Here is a 12,579-nt window from a genome sequence, read left to right as displayed (position 1 = left end):
CTTCCTCCCAGGATACATAACATGGGAGGGTGGGGAAACAGTGGAGGTGGCTGTAGGCAATGAGGTCTCCCTCATCTAGAATTTGGGCCTGCCCACTCCTGTGCATCACTGAGCTTACTAACAAGGAAAGAGGAAGCTCACTTGATTCTCACACTTAGCCACTAGCACTGATTCAGGGTCTCATGGGTGAATGTGGATTTTCAGGACATGCCTCTTCCCTTTTTCTCATAGCTGGCAGCTCTCCTGGGCCTTGGCACTCAATATTCCCAGAGAATGCCCCGAGTGGATCAACTTGGTTGCCAAAGGTTCTTGTTAGGCATAAAGTGGCCATCTAGTGGGTGACCACACAGATTGACAATTCGTTCTGGAAATGACACCTGGGAAAAAAAGCTACAGTTTTCTGAAGTTAAAAATATGATTCATTTGGTGAAATTTGGACCCTGACTTATTGATCATGATGTTAAGAAAATATTATATTTTAGGCTGGGTGCGGTGGCTCACGCCTGTAATCCCAGCACTTTGGGAGGCCAAGGCGGGTGGATCACGAGGTCAGGAGATGGAGACCATCCTGGCTAACATGGTGAAACCCTGTCTCTACTAAAAATACAAAAGATTAGCCAGGCGCGGTGGCAGGCACCTGTAGTCCCAGCTACTCAGGAGGCTGAGGCAGGAGAATGGAGTGAACCCGGGAGGCGGAGCTTGCAGTGAGTCAAGATCACGCCACTGCACTCCAGCCTGGGTGACAGAGTGAGACTCCGTCTCAAAAAAAAAAAAAAAAAAAAAAAAGATAAAAGAAAATAAAATATTATATTTTAGATGTGATTATGGTATTATAGATATATTTTTTAAAATAGATTTATCTTTAGAAAGATGGGCTGAAATATTTATCAAAAGAATGATATGCTCTCTAGGGTTTATCTCAATAGAATCTGACAATAGAGAGAGGGTGGGTATGTAGGTAGATGAGACAATTTTGGCCATTAGCTTATGAGTCTGGGTGATGGGGACTTGGGGTAAATAGAATGTAGTATGCTATACTCCCTACTTTTGCTTCATTTGTAACTTTGCCCAATATGGAGATTTAAAGGATATAATTAGTAAATACATAAGCTCTTCAAAAGCTTTAAAATATCTGAAATCTTTTAAAACACTTTAATAAATACCGTTTCACCTCATGAATAAAAGAAGAACAAAGCCTTCATAGTACATGTTGTATTCAACAAATCAAAGATTGATTTTGGAAAACCTGCTACTGTGGATTATAGGTAAGTGAAAATTTAGGCTCAGAAAATTAAAATTTGATCACATACAAAGAAGCTAAAATTAGTATAGAGATTTTAAATATTATATATTCTTTCTTGGCAACAATACTATTGGGTTTACTTGTAGATGATCAGTATTGAACAACAACAAAAAATTTTACATATTTTCTGAAAAGTTTTGAGTCTAGGTCTGCCTAAGGACAGAGATATAGTTCCAAGTAACCTCGGATCTCTCAATTGAGTTTCTGTGTAAATGAGACATAATATGAACTCTCTCAGAGACATTCTTTCTGTTCTATTGAGGGTCCATTTCATCCAAAAAAAAAAAAAAAGCAGACAGAAGTTTCACTATAGAAGCCCAAGGGACTGGAGATGCCCAGTTTTAAAACAATGGTGTAGACAGATGTGGCAAAATTCAAGCGGCTCCTAACCCTATAGTTTGGGCTTGCTCTCAAATGTAAGAGAAAAGAGACTGCTCCAGCGAGCTGATCATTTCATTCTAACTTAGAATTTAGGTGTGTGTCACAATCCAAATTCTTAGAGCTCTGTTCGTAAAAACTGGCAAAGTTTTCATGTCACACTTCAACTGCCACTGAGGAACTGTATCAGGGGACAGAGACATTGACCACTTGGGCCAGTGCCCGGCCACTTTCAGGTAGGAACGGAGTTTAACAATGAAATATTGAGTACTTGCTGGGTGCTAAGCACGTCGCCAGCATTATCACATGAAAACCTTTCAACACCCTTATTACTGTCTTCCCAATTTACAAATAAGGAAACTAAGGCACAGAGACATTCAGAAAGTCACCTGAGATCATACAGCTGAAATCATGGGTCAATTGAGATCATGGAGAAGCTTGGATTTAAAATATATGAATAACTCTAGAATATATATTATTCACCAGCACACAAGCCTATTCTATTAAATACAACAGAGATATATAAAATATATCAGAGACCACGTTCTCTCTGACATTGACCGAGTAAATATTAATACATATCTTTTTGTTGATTCATCAGGCAAGTCATGGGCTTTGTCCTTTCTCCCTCACTGCAATTAACCTCTAGTGCTGTGAAATTCCTTTTCATACAGAAGCTCACGGAGCTCCAACCTGGGGTATGGCAAAGAGCCACTCAAACATCCAAAAGTAGCCACTTATTTTACACACACACACACACACACACACACACACACACACACACACACCCTGTACTGATTTCGGTGACTTGAAAGAGACGAAGACCAAAGAATCCCTGAAAATGATTGCTGAGTCAAGAATAACTTCTGATTAGAATTCAGAAGAGAGCCCAATCTAAGGCAGAGTTGACTTCTTAACTTACCAGAGAGTATATTTCCTACCCTGGGAGAAAAAAAATCTGGGCCTGCAAGTATGTGGGCAAGAAGGCTACACATGACTTGAGAAGAAACTAGGAAAGGAGTAATTCATTCAAATAGAGTCTTTCTCAGGAGTAAGAAGAAAGGCTGATCTTTTCTCTGCAAGTGGACTTTAAGTGGATCTGGTTACAAGGTCCTTGTTAACCCTAAAGGACAAGTTACTTGGCAGAAAGGCCAAATACAATCCTCACTTTTGAGAGATGTAAATGTTTACCTCCCTAATACCACTTGAACAGCAATCTTGTGGCAGGCAATATCCTCCATGCAAAGATTTACCATAGTACCCAGCACAGTATAGTTGTTAATTAAATGAAAGCTTCTCCATGACATAACATTTGTGCCACCTGACAAGAAGCATTTGAGAGTAAATAAGGCATCTTATTTCCTGGTTTTTGACCCTTATTTGGGTTGACTATACTCAATTCATAAATTCTTTTTTTTAGGGGTGGGGGGCATTATATTATGTGTTTCAAGGAGACCTATTAGGTTTAGTGTTCTGTTGTACTTTGTGTTGAGATTTTTCATGAAGGATGGTGGCCAATTTCTTTTATAATGCTTGACCATAAGACATTCTTAGGTGTGGTAAATTCCTTCTTTAATTAAAATGTGAAATGGACAAATTATTGCCCAGACTCATGCTCTCCTTAAAAGACATCCCATAGTAATTAGATAAATGGCACAAAATAATATCTAATTGCATTTAAGAAAACAAACATTTACATGATTTTTTTCTTAAAGCAGAATCATGGTTATTCCTAGAATGTCACTCTCACTGGCTTATATTTTATTAAATTCCAGATTTTACTTGATTTTAAATGACAAACTTTTTTGCAAGATGGCTCAAACAAAAAAGGGAATTTACTGACTAACAAATTGAAGAGTCTCAGGAGACTACCACCTTCAGATACAGTTTGGTCAAGGTGCTAAACCAATGTTATCAGGAATCTGACTCCATCTTTTGGCTTTGCTTTCCTTTATGTTGATTTGATTTTTATATAGGCTTTCTCCATGAACTGGCAAAACAGAGTACCCATTATTTAGCAACACCCACAGTAAGAAAATCTCCCCTTCCCAGTAATTCCAGCAAAACTCAGGGATTGAGTCTCAATGTATCAATAGAATCATGTGTTCATTCTTGCCTCCAAGGGGCATAAGAGATGCTAATTTCTTAATCCAGTGGGAGGGAAAGAACTGGGTATGTGGTGGGTTTTCAGTCCCATTCAACTACATAAGTAAGGAGTAAGATGATTTCCCAAAGAAAATTTGAGATTCTATTTCCAGAAAAAAAGAAAAATAAGAGACAAACAGACAAAACCAACAGTAGTTAACTCCATACAGTAGGGTGGAGTTTTAGCAAAAGCATTTGTGAAATGCACATACAAGCCAAGCCTATCTTTTTTTTTTTTTTTTCTGACTTTTACGATAGCAGCAGCTTTATAAGTTACAGTGGTATTTGTGGGTTATAATTTCATAATTCCTTTGAACTTGTTTTCTCATTTTATAAATAGATAAGCTTTGAACAAGGAAGAAAGAAACGGAAAATGCAGAAAGAGTAAGTAGTATATCCACATCTACATTGACTGTGATGCACTTATGCAAACTTTGCTTCAACTTACATCCACATTGTTTAAATTGCCCTCTATCATGTGTGTGAAAGCAGATAGAAGTTTGACAGCTGCTTTGAAACCTCTGGCGATTAAACCTTAGGGTACCCCAACTCTGCCATAAGGTAAGCCTCCAGCCCACTAAAGATTTTTCTGGACCCTTAGTTTACGGTGTTTTGGAGTATCCTGTATTTTTTTCTTAGATTTTCAACATACACTAGCACATTATGTAGAAATTGCCATAGATGTGACGGCTATCTACTGAATATAATTTGCATAAAGATTCATGCATTGGCCGGACGTGGCGGCTCACACCTGTAATCCCAGCACTTTGGGAGGCCGAGGTGGGCGGATCACCTGAGGTCAGGAGTTCGAGACCAGCCTGGCCAACGTGGTGAAATCCCATCTCTACTAAAAATACAAAAATTAGCTGGGCATGGTGTCAGGCACCTGTAATCCCAGCTGCTCAGGAGGCTGAGGCAGGAGAATTGCTTGAACAAGGGAGTCAGAGGTTGCAGTGAGCCGAGATCACGCCACTGCACTCCAGCCTGAGCAACAGAGTAAGATTCCATCTCAAAAAATAATAAAAAAAAAAGATTCACGCATGAAAATGAGGGTAGAAATAATTATTTCATTGCTTTATACATGTAGTACATGTAGTTGCCTTTTAATGGTCCTAATACAATACTACCTTGTTTAACATTGTCATAAAATGAGATAGATATTCAACATTGGAAATTTTTCCAGTCGATTATTTTAATTACTTGTTTCCTTGACATATTTTTCTAAAATGCATTATTTTTTTAGTAGCTGGCTTAACACACATATCTGGATCATAGACAAAAAAAAAAAACAACAACAACAAACAATTAAATTACTATGACTAGAATCAGTGGCAGCATCAGGGCTTATGTCTTACTCAAGTTTGCAAGGATTGTTAGCCAATAGATTAGATGACTTCAAACCCACACATTATTAGAGTTGTGTCTGCTGTGGCCTCTGCCATTGCGAGATGGTCAACTGAGGCTTCTTAGGGCTATATCTTCTTTTTTGTGGTTTCCAATTTGTTAGAGAAGGGATAATACACAATTGGGTTTGTTAGACTTTTCTCCAAGATAAGAGTACCTAGATTTCATGTGATCATATAAGGGGCTCTGTAATGAATAAGGTATAACAGTGTCAGTGCATTGGTTGTGTTTTCATCAACCACTGCACTCTAAAATCTAAGACAGCAGAGGCCGAGTCTACATTAGAGCCTGATAGAGTATCTAATATATAATCAGCACTCAATAAATATGTGTAGAGTGACTGAATTTTTAGTTCGTCATTTATTCTGTCTGAAACTTATAAATGTACTTGCATACTCTTGGCTTTGTTCCAGATAGTGAAGATTTAGATAGGTGGATTCTGCATGAACTATTGACAGTTCATATGAAGTGAGAAAACGTGTATAAAAACCACCTAGCTTAGTGATGGACATATAATATAATGGGTGCTCAAAAATATTAGTTGAATCAGCATTTTCCTCACCTAGGGTACCCTTTAGTTTGTTTTTAAAATTGACCTTCATTGCTTACAGAATTTTTAGAGTTTGCATGGTATATCAGGAAAACCAGTTAATCAGGTGTCAGAATACCAAGTTCAAGTCCTCGCTTTCTCACATATTGTTTATCTGGCAATTAACATCTTTTTTTTTTTTTTTTTGAGACAGTCTCGCTCTGTCGCCCAGGCAGGAGTGCAGTGGCACAATCTCAGCTCACTGCAAGCTCCGCCTCCTGGGTTCCAGTGCTTCTCCTGCCTCAGCCTCCAGGGTAGCTGGGACTACAGGCGCCCGCCACCAAGCCTGGCTAATTTTTTTCATTTTTATTTTTAGTAGAGACGGGATTTCATCGTGTTAGCCAGGATAGTCTCAGTCTCCTGACCTCGTGATCCACCTCCCAAAGTAACATTATTTCTTTGAACCTCAGGTTCTTCATATGTAAAACAGAAGTAATGATTCAACCTAACAACATGTATTGAACTCTAGTCAGTGTTAAGATGTATGGGATTCAAAAATGATCTATGCTTTGCTACCTCACATGGGTTGTTTTGAAATTCAAATTAAATAATATATCATATGTAAACTATGAATCAATATTAAAAAATTAAATATGATTGGTATTATTTTTCCATGAACTCTATTGTATTTTTTTGCTGCTGAAAATCATCTAAATCCATGAGTTTCCCCCCTTCATTGTATTCTTCTGAGACAAATCAAAATCAGTAATATTTTGTTTTATTGAAAGCTTGTCTTTATTTGCATTTGATCTGATTTCCCCAAAGTCCAAGTTCTAGTTTGCCTTTCAATTTGTTCTATGGGATTCAGCTAAATACAAAAGTTTTGGGAATGTTAGGAATGAATATTTGCTTAGAGGATCTTGGGGAAAGGTTTGCAGCATTTTAATAGGTAGATTTGATTGACCTAGGGAATCTACTTTCTGTATCGATTTAACAAAAAGCCAAGGAATAAAATATGGAAGGGGATGATAAATACTTTCTTCGAGACCAGCCCCTTTCTTTCTTGGGTAGAGATTCAGGGTACTGTGCTAGGTTGCCAAATTTAGCAAATAAAAATAGAAGGCAGTTAAATTTGAATTTCAGATAAACAATAAATTTTTAGGGTTAATACTGCTGAATATTTCATGCTGTATTTTATGTGTCAACCCTAGGTGAGACAGTGCTTTTAAGATTCTTAGAATGCTTCTTGTCTAGTTGAAAGTGTCTATGAGTTATGACCTTTAATCTTACAGGAGCCTTAACAAATCTGCACCCTTCAGATGATCTTTACCTTATTAAAATGTAGGGTAAATTTGCCAACAGGATAGAGGGGTCTGTTCTTTGACTAGGGTCATCTGGAAAGTTCTCTTTGGGCTCTGTCATGTGGTACAATGATATGGCTGCTGGGGCTGGAAATTTCTGATTGCTCAACTAAGGATGATATCTAAGAGAGCTCACTCACAGGGCTGACTGTTGGGCTGGGTGGTGACCAGGAGTTCAGCTGGCAGCTATGGACTGAAGTGCCTGCATATGGCCAATCCCCACGGCTTGGGCTTCTCCCAGCACAATAGCTGTGTTCCTAGAGGAAACATCCTAAGAATGAATGTTCCAAGAGCTGAATCCCTTTCTTTTGCCTTCATACTAAAAAACTCACTGGATTTGGTGATACCACCAGCACCTACTTCTTATAGATGATTGATATTGTTATGTGGCTTGTTACACAGCTTCTACTCTCTAGGAGAATATTTATTTCAATGACTAGGAATATAAAGATACAGAGGAGAGCTCAAAGCCTAAGATGTGAAGTGAGGATTGAACAAGGAGTGGCAGAGGGACTGGGGAAGCAGGTGTCCCCCTAAAATTCATATGTTGAAATCCTAACCCCCAAGGTGATGATACTAGGAGGTGGGGATTTGAGGAGGTAATCAGGTCACGATGGTGGAGTCCTCATGAATGGGATTGTCGCTCTTATAAAAGAGTCCAGAGATGTCCTTGCCCCTTCTACCATGTGAGGTTATGGAGAGAAGATAAAGAAGGTCCTCACCAGACACAGTATCTGCAGGTGTCCTGAACCTGGGCTTCCCAGCCTCCGTAACTGTAAGAAATTAAATGTATGTCATTCATAAGCTACCAGTTTATGGTATTCTTTTACTAGCAGCCTGAACAGATAAGACAGCAAGTTCATAAAGCAGATATATAGTGTTTGAGAAATAGCCACCTCTGCTGGATCAGGGTATTAGGTAAAGTGGGAGAGTTATGGATTACATTGGATTGATACCTGCATTTTCTAGGATAATTCTGAGAATAAAGAGAACAGGTTTAAGAAATAAGTTGATCTCTGGGGAATAAAAACTAAGAATCTAGAATACACTTTTTTTTTTTTAAATCTCAGTCTGCCCAAACATTGGGTCTGAAACATTAGAGGTTCATGGTTTATCCTTTTAAAAATTCTCATTTGCTTTTATTTATACTTTTTTCATTTAAGTCTATGCCTGGTTTCTTTAAAAAAAAAAGGCTACTTTTACTTAAATGCATTCAAAAATGGCAATTAACCAAAGGAACTTGCCTCTGACACAGATCTTGGCTTATATCTTGAATTGTATTGTAATACTTGGTGCACTGCTATTTCCTTTCCATATTTCATGGATGTCCCACATGTAACCTAAGAGTCCCAAAGGCACTCAGGAGCCTGAGTGAGTATAAATCCCACACTACTGAGGTTTCAAATCACAAGTTCTTGACATGCTTAAGACACACTAGATGTACAGAAAATGTTTGATTGAAGCTCACTATGATTTTACGTTAGCCCCAGAGGTTGCTTTTAGCTAAATAAGTATTAGGTCTGTTAGAAGGGCACCTTTTCCAACCACAACATAGCTGCCTGCTGAGCAAAGCAGTTGGTAGCTAGAAAAGCAATGAATAAGAACATATTCTGCGTGTTGCTATGAAATGTGAAAGGAGGTAGCTGATAGCTCAATTTGCTCCAAGAGACTTTGAAGAATAGAAAGGTCAAGCAGCTCAGCTTTATTTTTAGACTAAAATGAAACTGAGTTGTTTCTCAAAGCTTAGTCTAGTGAGGGAATGTAACAAGAGGGAAAAATGAGATCATATTGTCCATCTACTGACTGAAAAGTCAGGCTGTGCCCTTAGGGTCTGCCACTGTATCAGAATTGACAGTTTCACCAATAGCATTCAGTAGTGGGACCTGGAAAGCCATTTGCATAGGGAAAGAAAGGTAATGAGAGTGTGTATTTCACTAAAGCAGAGTACAGGTGGCCCTGGAAAATAGTAAAATAAAACCGGTCATCAGTGAACAATATATACATCTGTGAATGTGGGCTGGCCATTACCAACTAAAATAAAGTTTTACTTGGTAAATGGGGATTAGGGATGCAAAAGAATTACTCTCATAATGAGCAAAGAATCAGTTTGATGCCATAGAGAATACAGGTCGAAATAATTCTATCCTAAGATGGCATTTCTGAACAACCATTGAGATGGATACTAATGCCTAAATATTTAATCTTCAGTCTCCTTCTCTGTGAACTAGTCTTGACATTGGAGCCATTCAGATATGTTGGAAAACTAAGGTGAATCTTTACTACGTGAAATGTTGCTTTAACCTTGTCACATTATCACAGCAGAAAGATGAGTGATTCATTTATAGATATTTGAAACTTCAGTTACCCGTCTTCCCTCACTTAAAGAAAAATAACTCACGAGGTTTATCTAACTCAATTCACAGACTGTCTTTGTTTATCTCCCAGAGAAGATCTCTTCTTTATTCCTATGTGTTTGAGGCCAGCTTATCATAACCAGCAAGGTTTGTTTCTATGCAGACAAATCCTGGCATTCTCCAAGAAGTGGTTCTGATAATATTTTTGCTCTCATCAGATTACTGTTTTAAAGCATTCAGAGGGACTCAGCAAGAGTTTTTTAGCAGCTCCATTAGGGTATTCATTTTTCCAAATATCAGGCCCCATGAAGAAGTTTTCCAGGTTGGAACTTCACAGAGCAGAGGCAGATTAGTTGATATTTTTAGAGTTTGAGATGAAAAAGTAAGGAAGCACGCTACAACAGAAAGAAGAGAAAATACATCACAATCCTTTTTAATACTGCTCTAGATCTTAAAAAGGTGAATCACTGAAGCTTCGCCAGCATCACAACTAGTTATTAAATAACATTGTCCATGGGTGACACTCGAAATATTGAACCACTGGGACAGCCTGAGCACTGAGTTGAAGCTGACTCTTAGGGTGCCACTATGCACCAGGTGTTGACCTTTGAATGCTGGATGTGGGGTGTCCAGGTGGGGTGTTGAACATGGGTACATATTTTAACAATTTAAGCAGCTCTGATGGCTGTGACTGTGTTTACCTGAATCATATTATTCCATATTCATATTATTCCTGTTTATCCCATGCTGCCCCTCAAATTGTTTATTACAAGATACAACAAGAAACAAATACGAGCATATAATCTAGATTCTGTACCTTTGTGGTGATTTTCTTATGTGATTGTACAATTTACTTAATCTCTTCATGTCTTAGTTTCCCTTGTATAAGATAATTTTTCCCACCCTAAGTCAAGGCATTGTGAAAATACAATGATGGTGAAAGCTTTCTGAAGGAAAATCTGTCATCTAAAAATATTTTTGTAACTCTCTAGTATTGTTTGTCATTAAAAAGTTCTTTAGGAATTTTTGTCATGTAACTTTCCTAGCATAGTCCATTAAAAATGCCTACGTACAAATTTAGCTGGGTTTAGATTTTTTTAAAAAGGCCTACTTGTTATCATCAATATCATTATTATATTGTGTGTATATTGTTTAGATATCTTCAGTCTCTAATAATGTTGTGAAGAAAAGTTTATGCTCACTTTTATCACTATCACCAAATCAAGTTGTTGTTTTTTTTTTTTTTGAGACAGAGTCTCACTCTGTCGCCAGGCTGGAGTGCAGTGGCATGACCTCGGCTTGCTGCAGCCTCCGCCTCCTGGGTTCAAGTGATTCTCCTGCCTCAGCCTCCCAAGTAGCTGGGATTACAGGTGCACACCACCATGCCCAGCTAACTTTTATATTTTTTAGTAGAGACGGGGTTTTACCATGTTGGCCAGGATGGTCTTAATCTCTTGACCTCATGATCCGCCCACCTCGGCCTCCCAAAGTGCTGGGATTACAGGTGTCAGCCACTGCACCCAGCCAAATTAAGTATTTTTAAGTAGGTTAAAAACATACTCCATTGTGGCTTTTGTCACCAAAACAACTACAAAACCCATAGTTAGTGATGTTGGCCTCTTAGGTTTAAAATATATTAGGAATCCAGGGACTTATAATACATGGATATGTTAGGTTGTGGCAAAAATAATTGTGTTTTTTTTGCCATTACTTTTAATGGCATAAACCACAACTCCTTTTGCAACAACCTAATGAATAAATATTTACGTACATGCAGACACCTGTAACCTGTATATTAATTGAGACATAACTTGTAATCATCAACACTGGCACATTAAATTAATTAGTGAATATGAAATACATATATGTACATATGAATACAGTCTATTGTATTATCATGCATATCTGAGGACAACACATAATTTCACAATTCAGCCTCTTCTTCAGCAGGCAAAGGTAAGAAAAACACATTTGCATTAGGAACAAAACCTAAAGCTTTAGTTGATAAAAGAATGAAAAGTAAAACACGTACTGAGAGAGATAAACCTGCTTCTTTATCGTATCCTTTAGTGGCTTAGGAAAGGTTTCTGTGGGAAGAAAAGGTTGTGGGAATTTGGTTGCACATTGCAAAGGATGATTTATGAAAGTTGGATTATAGAGTGATCTCATCTATGGTATTTGCTAAGAACCAAATGTGAGTGTCTTTGGTAGAGTAGAACAAAAAGCACTTCTAAATGAATATTGAGCTTCAAAACAAATAGCAACATCACAGGAGGCTGCCAAATACAAGCGTCCTGAAAGGGCATTATAATTAAATATATCTAAACAGAATTCTAAATACAACATACAAGGTCATTCCAATAAGAAGGTAACCCAGGCATTGAAAAAGAATGACAGGAATACTAAGAATGTAGGTGTCTGGAACTGCATTGCATATGAAGGTTCATGTAAAGGCTAAAAAATTAAGCATCAGAAGAAAAGATGGAATTCATCTCCCATTCTAATTTTATTGTCACGACAGCAGTTGTGTTGCCACTCAAAGACTCAGAGACCTGCCCTCACTTCTGCATTGTTGATACCTGCAAGCAATGGTGTATAATCAGAACTAACATTTTACAAGTCTCCAAAGTTTCTGTCAAAGAGAACAATGGATGGTTTATTGATTGGCAGGTTAGGAGGGGTAGACCCAGAAAAAAGACACAAGAGCTGAAATTTTCCCTGAGAAACGTCCATCCTCTGCCTTAATTTCTCCTTTGCCAAATAGCAAATAGCTGATGATGTTGTGAGAATCCAGGCATGAATCAAGATGTAGGACTTCAGCCAGGCGCAGTGCCTCACGCCTGTAATCCCAAAACTTTGGGAGGCCAAGGCAGGCAGATCACAAGGTCAGGAGATCGAGACCATCCTGACTAACATAGTGAAACCCCGTCTCTACTAAAAATACAAAAAATTAGCTGGGTGTGGTAGTGGGCGCCTGTACTCCCAGCTACTCAGGAGGCCGAGGCAGGAGAGTGGCATAAACCCGGGAGGCAGAGGTTGCAGTGAGCTGAGACCATGCCACTGCACTCCAGCCTGGGCAACAGAACGAGACTCTGTCTCAAGAAA

General features: G+C 38.3%; 1 protein-coding gene across 1 annotated transcript in view; it reads left to right on the top strand.

Annotated features, from left to right (window-relative positions):
- Window positions 1-1,809: 1,809 nt before the first annotated feature.
- The window catches only part of ABRA (actin binding Rho activating protein), a 48,163-nt gene continuing 37,393 nt past the window's right edge, over window positions 1,810-12,579 (top strand). The window contains exons 1-2 of the mRNA XM_054497503.2: window positions 1,810-1,917; window positions 4,167-4,210. The gene's annotated coding sequence lies outside the window, so the exon portion shown is untranslated. The remainder of the gene's footprint in view (window positions 1,918-4,166; window positions 4,211-12,579) is intronic.

The sequence above is a fragment of the Pongo pygmaeus genome, chromosome 7, assembly GCF_028885625.2.
Source record: "Pongo pygmaeus isolate AG05252 chromosome 7, NHGRI_mPonPyg2-v2.0_pri, whole genome shotgun sequence".
Taxonomy (NCBI): Eukaryota; Metazoa; Chordata; class Mammalia; order Primates; family Hominidae; genus Pongo; species Pongo pygmaeus.
This window is presented reverse-complemented; position numbering and strand designations above follow the sequence as displayed.